Below are 11,458 nucleotides of genomic sequence, written 5' to 3' on the forward strand. Positions count from 1 at the left end.
AGACTTTCTAACCACTTGGTGAAAGTGCTCCTGGCCTGGAACAAAAAGAACTAGGGGTGTGAGGAGGCGAGGGGAGCGGTGGGGGTGGGGGGAGAGGGGGGAAAGGGGGGGTGCGCGCGCGCGCGGGCCGGGCACGGGGCGCGGGTGTCGCCTGGCACCACGCGAGACGACGTCACGGGTCAGCCTGGCCTCGGCGGGGGTGAGCTGCGGGGAGGACTTGGAGCCTCCCGCCTAGAACTTTCTTTCCTTTACAGTTCCCGTGGCTGCTCGCTGCCGGGGGCAGCCCTGGCCACGCTCAAGAGAGAGAGAGAAAACTGGTGCCCAGGGGTGACAGAGGAAAGAAGCGGGGTGCAGACGCACCTGGACCTCCACCCCGCGTCTTGACTCTGCCCCAGCTCTGGCACACCTGTCTGGGATCTGTTTCTTTTCTTTCTTAAAGAGAAGGGGGCGGGGGCAGGTGCAGGTTTTGTTCCCGTCGTTTTTTAACCACTCGGTTGAAATGGTTCCAGGAGAGGTTCAGAAAGCTCCGGGCGCGCGTATTTCCAGCGGGGCACACCTTCTCAGCTCCAATGCTTCCTTAAAAATAAAACAAAAAGCCCTCTGATAACCTCGAGAATCAGATGCGACCAGTAATCTTAAAACAATCATTGATGGAATCGATCAAGGATCAAGCTTTCTCTGTGACATAAATTCACTTTTTCTAGTCTTTTGCCAGTCTCCAGGAAAAAGTGAAGGGCGATAGGCGATGCGTCCCCTAGTCCTCTCCTTCGGGCGGATGTAAGCGCGCAGAAGGATGGGTCTCCGCACCCTTCGGGAACCCGCCACCGCCAAGATCTTCCCTTATGTTCCCCTTAACTATGAACTTTCCCTCGCGGTAGGTTCCCCTTTAAGAAAGTAGAGATTGCCATGAATATTTCATTGGGAGCACCGGCTATCCAAGCTTGACTAGGGGGGAGCCGAGGACCCGGTCCCCGCGCGCGCAGCGGCCGGAGCGCCCAGCTCGCCGGGCCCCACCGGTCCCGCCGCGGCTAGAACCTGGGAACGGGGCGCAAGGTGGCCAAAGGAAATGGCTGGGGGAGGCGGCGGGGGAGGGGGGACGGGAAAGAGACTGGACCCGGGGTTCCAGGGTCGGAGAGAGCGGGCATTCGCGTTCATTTCCATAAGAAAGCTGCGATCCCCGTTGGAGGCCGGATTTCTTGGGCCCCTCCGCCCTTCCCCCACAGCCGGGTTTCTGTAAGCAGCCGGCCCAGGAGCTCAGAGGTCCAAGTGCGTGCTGTGCTTGTTGATGGTGTTGATAAAATGTGCTTTGAAAGGTTGCCCTGGTTGAGGCCAGTTTCCTGTCTGTGCGTGGAGTGGAAGGAGCGCGCCGGGTGAGTCCAGAGCTCCGGGGAGCGGGCAGGGGAAGAGGTGAGTCAGGATGAGCACTGTGGATGTAGGTCGCCCTGGAGAGAATGCCCTCCCAAGGTTTTGAATGGAGAGGAGTCAGGTTGAGACCAAATCCGTGGAGCAAAGGTGTGTGTGTGTGTGTGTGTGTGTGTGTGTGTGTGTGTGTGTTGGAGTAGATGATGATAAAGGGGGTCACAAAAGCCCCAGAGCCCAGGCCGCCCCGCGCTTGGGAAGGACGGAGTGGCCTTGTGGGGGTCCCTCAGCAAAACCCCAGGGAACTTTCGCTAGCCACTGCCTACCCTCTTCCTACGAAGGAATAAAGTGAACTTGCTCGTATATTTGAGCCCACAGTTCTCTCTTCGTTTGCATCAAGTTTCTTTTTCGGATTTCAGTGTGAACAGTGCTCGTGTATCCTTAATTCTATCACACACACACACGCACAAACCCGTCTCCCAGGTACTTTATTATCTCATTTGGAGAAATCAAAAACCAGATCTTTAATATTTATCCCTCGTTTAAAAAGAGCAAGTGGGGGTGGGGTGGAATTTGTTAGACACATATCTGCGAATATAGCAAAAGTATTTTTCTTTCCACTGGGAAAAGTTGCCTGCAAATGGCTGGCTTCCTTTTACCAATTCTGGACCACCTGTACCTCCCTGCGAAACTAAATGGGGTCACTAATAAAGCACCAATTAGATGGAGCAATTAGATACCAATTATGACTATTAACAACTCTATCACTAATTATTGTAGTTGAGGACTACAAAGCTGGTCAAATTGATCAAGCTATTTAAAAATTCTGTTACCTAAGAGTTTTATATCCCTTCTACCCTTAAAGGAGGTAAGAAGAGCCAAGGAGTTGACCAGTAGGTATTCATCCACCCTCGGTGTTGAATTTCTTTCTTTTAGTAGAGTGTATTGCTACTTCCTGTAAATAATGGAGTCTTCATTTTAGGGCCCAGTCAAGTTATGCAAAATGTAACTGATGAAGATGGTTGCAACACAGTTGGTTTGGATGTGAAGTTGGGGCATGGTGGGGGTACAACTTCTCTCCAATTATTTGGTTGTTTCTGAAAATCATGTATGCAACACAGTTGGTTTGGATGTGAAGTTGGGGCAGCATGAGGGTACAACTTCTCTCCAATTATTCGGTTGTTTCTGAAAATCATGTACATGTTCTAACTCTTCAGATGGAGGAAATGGCTCCTGGGGTACTAGTAGGCAAAGGAATGAAAATTGCTAAGATTCAGAGAAAAGGCTTATTCACACCTATAATCCTAACTACTCAGGAGGCTGAGATGTAAGAATCACGGTTCAAAGCCAGCCAGGCAGGAAAAGTCTGGGAGACTCTTATCTCCAATTACCCATCCAAAAGCTAGAAATTGAGGTGTGATGCAAGTGGTAGAGCACTAGCCTTGAGTGAAAAAACTAAGAGGTAGTGCCCGCACCCTGGAGTTCAAACAACAGCACCAGCACCAAAGAGGAAAAACAAGAGAACCAGAGATATAAGGGATTTGGGTGTCCATTTAAATTTTTCTTCTGGCCTTGGCAGATCAGAACTGAGTGGCTTACCAAGTGAAAAGTTATCAAGAAGATTTTACTGGTTTAAAAGTCTGCAGTATAGCTTGGTTTACTTTTTGTTGAGGATGATTAGCTTCCTGTCTTAACCTTTTTACTGACAATCCTTGTAATCAAATTAAAGTTAAGGCTCACTTCTGAGGTGGGAGATGTGGAAAGATCAGTCCCCAGCAAGAAGAATAAGAGGAGGGGGGAAAAAAGCAGTTTGCCAGAGCTCCTCTACCAGTGAGAAGCAGACTAAGCAACAGGACCGTTGGAGGAGCCAGGAGTTCCTCTCCATATTGCTTCTGCTCACAGTTGCTTGGTTCCACCCTTCATTCTGGCTTTCTAGACCACTGGAAGTGTTTGGGGAAATAGAACTTCAAATCTGTTTTCCTTAGAACAGTCTTTGCCCAGCACCTGAGTTCCTGCATGGAAGCCTGCAGCAGCAGCATACATCTGGTCATGATGTATTTGCTAGGATGTGGTGGAGATTCCCAGGCTGCATTGTAGACACCTGAGTTGTTTAAGATGAGGAAGCTACACTGCTCAGCAGTCCTAAAGGTTTTGATTGGTTCCTAGTGCTCTGTGTGTGTGTGTGTGTGTGTGTGTGTGTGTGTGTGTGTGTACTTGTACTGGGGCTTGAACTTAGGGCATTGGTGCTGACCCTTAGTTTTTTCTCTCAAGGCTGGTGCTCTTCCACATGAGCTACAGCTTTCCTTCTTGCTTTTTGTTGGTTAGAAGTAAGAGTCTCATAGATGTTCCTGTTCAGGATGGCTTCAAACTGTCATCCTCAGATCTTAGCCTCCTTAGTTGCTAGGATTATAGCATGCATCACCGTGCCTGGCTCTCATTTTTATTTTGTCAGAATTAGTTGCTCTCCTCTGGGGCATCTCACACTTCAGACCAGCCAAGAAATACTGTTGGGAAGAAAGAAATCCTCCGAAGGTAACACACAAATAATCCCCCAAACCGTGTTTGAGTGGAATGAGCTTGGGTTAGTCTCTCTTTAGCGGGTCCTATGGATAAACTTTATTTTGCCCTGTACTGCAGGCAACTTATGTAGGACCCTGATGAATCCTGAAAGAAAAGCTAATACAGCCCTTTATGTGGGCCACTGACCCCACTGGCAGGTCTTAACAGGCGGGCTTCATGGGCTTCAATTCCCTGCTGTCCCTAAACCAACCCCTCCCAGAGAACAAATTCTCTTTTAATCCTGAGAACTCCAGAAACTCCAGGGGGCAAGAAGCTAGGACTGGGTTCCATGCAACTTCCAGCAAGGCTCATCAGTTTAAGGGTTTGCCTCTCTTAAGTCTGGGATGGAGTTGGCAGGGCTTGGGAACCAGGAGGAAACAACAACAACAACAACAACAACCCTACCAATTGTTCTCATTCCCTAGTCAGCTGTAGACAAGTCTGAAACAACAGACTTGGTGAGGAGAGGAGGGATAGGGGGTGGACCTGGCCCTAGGTTTATTGACCGTCCAGTTCAATCTGGTGGTTCTAGCAGGAGATCCTGAGATCTGTGCTAGAAGGAAGACCAGAGATCTTCCCAAATGCCCAGGAAAAGTGAAGAATACCAAAAGCTAGTTGGTTCCCAGACTACATCACTGCTTCCCTTTTGCTCAGGAGGTCCCTATCACCCAAGTCTCAAGACACCTGGTGGTGGAAACTAGAGAGAGCCAAATTTCCCTCAACTTGTCATTTGTTTGAAAGTTGTCAGATAAGCGGGAAACATTTCTCTCACTAATAGGGTCTCCCAGGTGTCAGAAAACCTTTCAATTCCTAGTGTAGCCTTCATATCCTCTTAGGGGGACACTTACACATTATTTAGGATTTGAAGAAGAAAGGCAGGAAGGAAAAGAAGGAGGTTGATTGATGTCCAGCTACCCAAGTAAGTGTAAATGAGTTTATTTCCTAAAAAGAAATTTTACACCTTTAAACTTTTCCCAGCCAGGGCTCACCAAATTTCATTACTGTCTCTTGTCAGCAACCATCCCCCTCCTCCATCTCTTTTTCTCAGACTTCTTTGTGGCTTAAGCTTGCATTTTAGGAGGGTTTATATAATGTTCATGTCAGCAAGTCTCTCTGTCCCCACCCTCACCCAGCTTCTTGTATGAAATTGTAGTTGGAAACCACACACGCAAGATCTTTAAAAAATTTTCTGCTATTCTTCCTGACTAGAAGAATTGACAAGACATAGACACATTAAGTTGCATAAAATACAGTGGACTGATCAGCCAAAATGCATCTCATTTGCACTTGTATGTAGCTAGGGTTGGGGCTCGTGTCACTCACAGCCTCCTGAAATCTCCGCCAAGCTAGAGAGACTGGGTAGAATTTCTAGCAGGCCCCATGGTGAGGCCATTTGTGAGGTAGGAGGCCCAGCTCAGCCTGGGCAGGGGGAGATGGAGGGAGGTGGGGAGGTGGGGAGGTGGTGGGGAGGTGTCTGGAGGCCTGGTCTGAGGGTTGAAGAAGCCAGTAGTGCAGTAGTGCAGGAGGCTGGGACAATTGGTTGGCGGGTGTCCGCAGATAGAGATAGGAGGTCTGTAGTGATCGCTCTGAGCATCCACTGGGTTGTAAAGAAAGGAGACACCTTGAAGTAGAGGAATAGTCACTGACTGTATTTTATACCCCAATGAAACCCTCCCCCAAGTTGTATCCTTGGACACCATAGGAGGGATATCTGTGTCTGACTGGGCTCTGTACCTGCAGCTGACCTTGAACTTGGACTCTGAGCTTCCCACTACTTGATTCTACTACCCTTCCTAGGCTACCAATGGGGAGAGGGGACATGTACCTGGAGTTTCCCAACCTGGAGGCAGAAACGTTAGGGCTTTAGTGTCCTTCTTTCCTTCCTTCCTTCTTTCCTTCCTTCCTTCCTTCTTTCCTTCCTTCTCTCTCTCTCTCTTTCTTTCTTTCTTTCTTCTTTCTCTCCCTCCTTCTACTCCCTCTCCCTCCCTCTTCCCCCTCCCTCCCTTCCTCTTTCTTGCTTGTTTGCTTGCTTTCCTCTTGTCTTTCTCTCTGTGTGTCTTTCTGTCTCTGTTTCTCTCTGTCTGTCTCCCCCCCTTCTCCCTCCCTTCTTTATTTGCACCTTATGTAGACTTCAATCCTCTTGGTCTCCAGGGTTGAATTGTCAATTCACACCGACAGGTTCTTGCCCCACAGCTGGAGGCCAGGGTTGTGCATGGTCTTAGGGTTACTACCAGGTTCTGTGCCAGCAGGGAGAGTGGCACAGAGATGCTGGTGAAACCGGGGTCTTTGGGGGAGCCACGGAGCGGGGGAAGGAGAACCGAGTGCGCAGGCCTAGGCGCGCATCCCTGGACACCTCAGGATAAGGGGTGCTTCTATCCCAGCGTCCTGTTTCTGGTCCTCACAAAGTGTAAGGCTTGCAGAGACACCTCTCACTCCCCCACTCCTCAGGGATCTGGCTGGAGGTCCCAGCACAGGGGTGGTGGTGGAGGAGGAGGAGGAGGAGGAGGGAGGCTGTACATCAAGGCCTGAGTTCTGCCCCCAATCTTCCGGGGGCAACCAAGGGCCAGGCGCGTTACCCAACAAAGCCACCGCCTCCGTGAGCCGCCCGAAGAATTTGCCAGGAACAGGGCCCTGTGGACCTAGGCGCAGCCACCTACCCAAGAACACGGAGGCCTGCGGGGGAGCAGGAGACGCCTGAGGGGCTGGCAGCCAAGCCTGCACCATTGGCAGACCCCCCCGCCCCCCCACCCCACCCCCCCCCGCACCTACGCTGCCGGCCCGGGTGTGTGTGTATGGGGTGTATGTGCAATCAACCGTCTCTACCTCCTGGGAGCTGGGGAGACGCCTGCAAGGTGTGTGATCCTTGCTAGTAGTTTTTGCTGGAAGCCTTTGTTACAGCTTTGTCCGCGGGCGTGCCTTCATCCGCAGCCACTGCTGGGCCGCTCTGGTCCCTCTCTCCTACATCCCTGAGGAGAGGACTCAGTGCGGTACACGGGGACGAATTTTCCCAGGATCAATCGTCTTGCTCCAATTCCCCTCTTTCAAAAACGTTTCCCCCTTGACTGCAATTTCCCCTTCAGACCTGGGGGACAGATAAACAGTTCTTTACCACCAAGGCCTTTGGGGCCAAGCTTTGCCCAGAGATCAGGCTTTTTTGAACATGACCTTGTGCTACTGCTGGTGGTAAATGAGAGTTGGGCCTGGCCAGGGTGGGTCCTGCGGGGTGCAGCTGGGAGGGAGTAACCTGGCCTCATCTGGATTTGAAGATTCTGACAGAGTTGAGTAGAATGCCATTTGTCTTCTGCTGGACATAGGCAATGAAGATGCAGTATTCTTGAGGACCTTTGCCTTCCGATCCTAAGTCCCCCCCCCCCCCCCCGTATCAAGTGTGACACCTCCTCAGGCAGGACCTCTGAAGGATGCTCTGGCACACAGAACTGGAAAATAGGACTGTCTTCATGCACACCAGTTTACCCAAGAGGCATGACACACCCTACTCCCTCTCTGCCTCCCTCTCTCCCCTCTCTGCAGTATTTCTGTTGAACTGGTCTTCATGTCTCCTTCTTGGGCTTTTCTGCCCGCATTTGGAGAAATGTGGTGTGTGTGTGTGTGTGTGTGTGTGTGTGTGTGTGTGTGTGTGTACCTCTCCTAGCAGAGGCTTCTGTACATTACATAACACACTAGCAGGGGATTCCTCAGATTATCATTTTGTCCCAAATCAGCTAGCACTTGGTGTTCTGGCAAGGTGATGCAAATGGCAGTCAAGGCTCCTGTCCCTAGGGGCTTTTGTTCTCCTCCTTGAAGCCGAAGTTCAAGGGATTGGAAGAAAGAGGTGAGACAACTGATCTCCCTTTTGGTCTCTCTTCTGGTTTCCACCCTTTCACCTGTAGGTCTCCTCTTTGATTTGAGGAGGAAAGCCCAGAAAGCTGCTGGGTGAGGTATATATGTAGATCCTGCTGACCCAAGCACCTCTCCTCACTGAAAAGCAGAAAGCCCATTCAGGTGGTGGCGGTTTTTGAGTTTTTGCCACCCCCATTTCCCCAGACTAGTGGAACTTGAGGTTACTGGCTTAACAAACCTCTCCTGTTAAAAAGCAATCAGGACATGAATGGGGATGTGGTCCAGTGGTAGAGCACTAACCTTGTCTATGCAAGGTCTTGGGGTTTTATCCCCAACACCAACCAACCAAACAAACAAACAAAACTCTCCCTAAGATAGCTAGGCAATAGTTCTTAGAAGGAGGTAAAAGCCTGAAATGTTTCTCCTCCCAAACCATTCACTAATATAGTTTGTAAATGTCTCCACCATTGTAACTCAAAGATTCTCAAACTAAGGCTAGTAAGAGTTTTATTTTCATTTTGTTGGGTTTTGGTGTGTGTGTGTGTGTGTGTGTGTGTGTGTGTGTGTGTGTGATTAGATTCTTTCGATACATCAGATCTATCTTTATCTTCAACTCTGCAGGTGAGTTTTCAGCTTTGGACATGTAAATGCAAAGTCATCTTCCTTGCTGTGTAACTTACCTGGGCAGGCCCAGGCCCCTCCTCACTCTTTGATACTGTATCTGACTTGGGTAGTGTGAGGTGGCAGGTTTTGACACCTTTCATTTCTGTGCTGGCAAAGGAGAGCTCTTTGTAATGAATATCTATTCTATTTCAGTGTGTAAAGTTCCAGCCGACTACACGGGCTTAACCTTCTGCTGAGAGACCATCCTGGAAGACTGGAAACTCTTCATCAAAACATCTCTTGTCTTTTTTAATGTAATTAAACAAAATTATTTAAGAAATGTTTCGGCTTCCCTCCCAGTGTATGCTCCATTACTTTGTAGCTACAATAATGAAACATGAACAGTGGTGGTCATTCTTTTCTCTTTTGTAAGAGTGTCCAGTAATAGGGACTTACAAAGCCCCAGACACAGCTCAGGTATGCCCTTGGCTTTTTGTTTTCTCCCCTCTTACTGAGCCACAATGCAAATTCACACTTGATCTTGCTTCCCTCTGGCCAACTCTTCCCCTAAGCAAAACCTCTCTGCCAACTTCCAGGAGAAGGGGATTTACTTAGAAGAACACTGAACTTCCCAAGTTCAAATGAGACCAGGATCAGGTGCTCCAGGTAGGCAATTCAGACTCTCCTGGTAGCTAGGAGATCAAACCCTTGTAGCAAACAGAAATCCTAACCAACATGTTCCAGACAATGCTAAATTGATGGCAACCTGGGATGTTTTACATATATAATTTTCCTGTATTCTCTATCAGCTCTGTTACTTGAATTCAAGTTTTGTTCACATTTGGGCACACAGAAACCAGCTAGGTTTACATTTCCAGCACATTTCTATTGGGAACTGGTGACACTACTCATAACACACTTCTTTTCTGAAAACTCAAAAAAAAAAAAAGCAAAAATCTCTTCCACTTAGGAAGATTGTTTAATAGTATTTAACACTCTATAGAAAACCCTTTTTATTTCCTCCCTCAAAAAATAAGCAAACTAACTGGTTTTTTTTTTCCTTTCACACACGCCAGCTATTTTCTCAAAGCAAAAAAAGTTCTGTTTCCGAAGGGAGAGAAACATACAAATTCTATTAATGAATTACATACATGGAATGTGGCTTGTCTGGAGCAATTGTATTTGTAAATAAATGGCTTCCTGTTTATTATGTCTGAGCACATAGTAATTAATACAGCAAATAGTGCAACTCTGAGTTTGAGTTTCATCATTGTTATTTTGGCCTCATTAGATATAAGTTTAAATTGAGTTGATTGTTAAGTTCTTTATTCTTCAGTGCCCAAGATGACCTGAAGACAAGTCCCTTCTGAAGTTAACTCATTTGCAAGAGTTCGGGGAATCCGGGGCTGGTTCCTTGGAAATGTTATCCGAAGTAACCTGGGGCCTTTCACGTTTGCCCCAGAAGCTTTCTAAAGCCAACCACGACCTCAATTTGTCGCTTTAGCAGCGAAGCGGATTGTGACCTCTTTAGAGGGACATTGGGCACAGATCAGCCCGTGGGCACGCTTGCCCTGCCCGGCTGCCGAGCCCACACAGCGCCGGCTCGGTATCACCCTGTGGGACTGGGGCCCGCAACTGCCAGGGTGTGAACTGGGCTTGAGTGTGTGACTGTCACAGGGTCGGGCAACAGGCAGATCACCTCCCAGCCCGCGGGAAGCTGAGGCTGGGCCAACCACTACGGGGGATCCAAGAACTCCACCGCCCCACAGTCCGGCTGCCCAAACTTTCACAAAGCGACTTGCCTCCTCTTGCCCTGCCCCCCTCCGCAGTCCCAGCTGCCTGGACTTGTGAACACTGAGGAACAATGCGACCTGCAGGCGCGCCAGGCCAACGTGCTCTGACCTCTGCGCTCTCTACATTCGGATTATTGCAAAAGGAGCCCCAATTGAAGCCCTTTTCGGTGCCAGTGCATCACCCTCTTTTAGGAAGAGGTGCCAAGCACGCCCCTCCAGTAAATAAATCTCAGTGTAGGTCTCCCGGCTGGGCTACACAGTCTTTGAAGACCCAGAGGTTCAGGACAACAGTTTCAGGCTCCAGGGCAGCAGGAGGAGACATTCTGAGATCGCCCGGAGTCAGCCAGGCCCGGGATTCAGCCTCTCTGAACTTCAGGGTCAGCTGAAGGCAGGCGGTATCCGAATCCTCCTCCCTCCCCCTCCTCAAAAGAGGCACCAGCCCTGGATGGAAAATCCACATACCTGCAGCCAGGAAGGACAAGCCTTCCTATCTTCTCGTCTTCCAAAAAGTTAAGCACACAACCTTTAAAATTGAGTGACCCCAGCTTTTCCCCCAAGTCATCCTACCCTCCAAGGAAACTTTCAGAAGTTTCTTTGCTCTCTCCTCCTTGGGCTTTATGCCGAGTACTTTACCAACTGTCCTTAGTCCCTAGGTTTCTCAAGGCCCGGTTATTTCCATAATAATAAAAATCACAACAGTTATTATTAGGCTGGGGAAGAATCGGATCAGAGGGCCAGTGGACGACCGGGAAGGCAGGAATCTTGGTGAAAAAGGAATATTTCAACCTGCGTTTCAAAAGGTTTCAGTTTGACAACTATCAGTAACCCGATAGACAACTCCATTTAAAAAAAAAAAAAAGGAGAGGAAGAAAATTTACTACTGCTCTTGAAAGCCGTTATTTTTTTACATCGCTTTTAGGAAGATAGATGAACAAAACATCGCGTTTCAAGCCATTTTGATCTGTAATTAAATGGCAGGATCGGTTTGTATTCTCCTACGGCTTTTACAGAAGTTGCAGTGATCCAAAGTCGGGTTGCTGTGTCAGAGTGGCATTTTTATTAATGAGAATACAAAAAGCTTGCATATTCTTAGCCCTGCTTGAATTTAGTTGCTAAGCAACCGGTGTATGGTAATTCATCCGCGAAATTTAAATCTTTGAGAAAAGATCGTGCGTTTTTGCTGAATGGTCTCGCCACGAGGAAAACAACTTGTGGGACCCGCAGCAGCTGCCACCGTCGGTCTACCGGGCCTTGCTGGGTCCAGCCGGGACCCGGCCGCCCCGTGGCCACAGCCCTGGTCTCCC

The 11,458-nt window shown here is 48.9% G+C and overlaps 1 long non-coding RNA gene across 1 annotated transcript; it reads left to right on the forward strand.

Annotated features, from left to right (window-relative positions):
- Window positions 1-973: 973 nt before the first annotated feature.
- Window positions 974-8,748, forward strand: LOC105999632. Its single transcript, XR_001175745.1, has 3 exons — window positions 974-1,053; window positions 1,314-1,407; window positions 8,575-8,748. It is a non-coding gene; the product is annotated as an uncharacterized LOC105999632 (long non-coding RNA).
- Window positions 8,749-11,458: the final 2,710 nt, after the last annotated feature.

The sequence above is a fragment of the Dipodomys ordii genome, unplaced genomic scaffold (genome assembly GCF_000151885.1).
Source record: "Dipodomys ordii isolate 6190 unplaced genomic scaffold, Dord_2.0 Scaffold194, whole genome shotgun sequence".
NCBI classification, from domain to species: Eukaryota; Metazoa; Chordata; class Mammalia; order Rodentia; family Heteromyidae; genus Dipodomys; species Dipodomys ordii.